Source organism: Engraulis encrasicolus, chromosome 24, assembly GCF_034702125.1.
Source record: "Engraulis encrasicolus isolate BLACKSEA-1 chromosome 24, IST_EnEncr_1.0, whole genome shotgun sequence".
In the NCBI taxonomy this organism is placed as follows: Eukaryota; Metazoa; Chordata; class Actinopteri; order Clupeiformes; family Engraulidae; genus Engraulis; species Engraulis encrasicolus.
The window spans coordinates 15,065,010-15,067,509 of NC_085880.1; positions in this window are offsets into that span (position 1 = coordinate 15,065,010).

Consider the following 2,500-nt stretch of genomic DNA (forward strand, 5'->3'; position numbering starts at 1 on the left):
CTCTCTAGGATGTAGTTCAGTCACAAACACTTACTAAGTAAAACGGAACCAACTCCCGCCTCGTCATTGATCGAGCCCGTTTGATCCGTCCTGACTCTTGTGACCAATCGAGTCGCGGATCCCCACTCCCAGATATGTGTGCTTCTGACTCTGTTGAGGTCTACATTTCTAAATGTTAACAGTGCTCTACCAACGCTTTTACATCTCGGTCTGTTTACTAAATTATAGTCTACAGACATGACTCTACTATCACTCACTGCGTTACAGCGTACAGGCGTTAAAGCCACTGCTGTCACTCCCCTCATCCGAGTCAACAGCGGCGCCCTCTGCGACTCGGTGAGAGACGAATCCTGACTGAGTTGTTGGTAGCAGCGAGTGGATCGGATTACCGTTTAAGTTTAGTTTTTGCCACGAATGTGCCAGTCGCAAGGTAACTCGGCAGCAGAAGCGAGTGGTCATCTGCTGCTCGCCTCCTGTCTGTCCCTGCTCAACTAGACTTCTGCTCCCAAATATTTGACTTTATAGTCTTCTTAAATACAAACACATACATTAATTACTGCAAAATCAGGAACATGCCGTTCCAATGCTGCCAAAGGCTCTTCTAACCCTAACCCTAACCCATGATTAGTAAGGAGACCCAGGTGGGTCGGATCGCAGCATGAGTTTCGGAACTGTGATGATTCATAAAGTGAGTTTTGTTGATCAAACTGTCTTACTCTTTGATTTATCAACGTGAATTGATAAATGGGACAAAAAAGGCAAGGCGCATAGCCACTTAACGGCAGAATCATTTTAAAAAATACATTATTATTATTTATTTTTTATTTATTTTAAATAAGTGATCCAAGTGATCCGAATGATCCGTCTAATCCAGATACCCTCCTTGGAATGATCCAATAAACCCGGACGCCCCAAAGATTCGAGTTGAAGGGGAAGAACGTTTTTTTTTGCATGTGGGGCCTTATTTCTGGAATAAAACACATCACTCTACACACTCATACCACTTTTTTCCCATTTGGTGCAGCTCGGAAGATATTGTGTCAGATGGTATCCACTCAACGGTAGCCGTAGGGGCGTGGAACCAAACCCATAAATGAGTTGTCCCCACTTTTAAGATGTTCTATAGTTGTAGAGATATCAATTGAAGCCATTACGGGGTCGTTTCCACCTCTCCCTATGTGTACACACTTTTTTTTTTAAGCACCTCTAGTACTGAAAGGGGGTCACGGACAAAAGGGACATTGCATAAAAAACGGGATATCCACAGGGGTGGGGGGGTTGTGAAAATATTCTTAAGGGCAAAATGGGCTCCAAGCTGAAAACATTTTGGGTATTTAAGTATGAGGGGCCTCCTAGGCAATATATCAGAAATAGGTCTCGAATCATCACTAAAAGTTTATTAAAGGGGTATGCCACTATTTTGGGGCTTAATACAGTTAAGATTGTTGGCCAGGGTTTATAAAGGTGGTAAAGTGTCTTATTTTTCATGTAAGCCGTTGTCTTGCTTTAAGACAAGTTAAAAGAGGGAGCATGTCGCTAAGCTAGTGAAAGTCAATGGATCTGTGTAGCATACAATGCTACACGGATCCATTGACTTTCATTAGCTTAGTGACATATTTTTAAGTGCATGTGCCAGGTAAAATAGTGTATTAATAAACTTTTAGTGATGATTTGAGACCTATTTCTGATATACCTATTGCCTAGGAGGCCCCTCACACTTAAGTACTACTTAGGCTTAAGTACTACTTAAAGATGTCCTCTCATCGTTATTTAATTAATACTGCTGTGTTCCCAATTGTTATTGAATGCGTTACGCGTTGGTCCTGTTTAAAAAGTTCTGGTTGCTTTGTTTCGAGCCGCTTTTGCAAGGTAGCAAGGTGGCATGTGGACAAACAAAGAGGGTTTTCCGGGTTTCTCATGGGTATCCGTCTCTGATTGTCTCCCTCCTCCTGCTCTGCAGAGAAATTCTAAAGGTTATCGACTCGCCACTTCCCCGGGTGGTACTGCACTATAGGGGCGCCAACGGAGGCGTGCAGGCTCCATTCAGGGCTGTGCTCTCTCGACAGCGACCCCTGGGGCAAACTGCAGGCATGGGTCGACTAGAGTGGGGATGATGTATGTAAACTGGCTGTGTGATCTGTGTGTATCTGAGAGTAGCAACCAGCTGATAGCTAGGCTAAGCTAGGTTTAGCGATAACACTTTATTTTAGGATTACATCTATTAGCACTAATACATACGATATTAATGTCTGTGTAAGTAACTTGTAAGGCATGTGCTAAGCAAAATCAGACAGTTGTTGGACATTTATTCGCAAATGTCTTGTTCATGCACAATAAGGGATTTACTACCAATATAACCTTAGTAAGGACCTCGTAGACCTAGATTTCTATTTATGAGTAAGCAGTAAGGGCCAGAATACAATGTGTACAAGCTCCTGGTACACTGCGTGAACAAACCCTGAACAGTGTGAAAACAGATGTGGAATAAGGGTCCCTATTC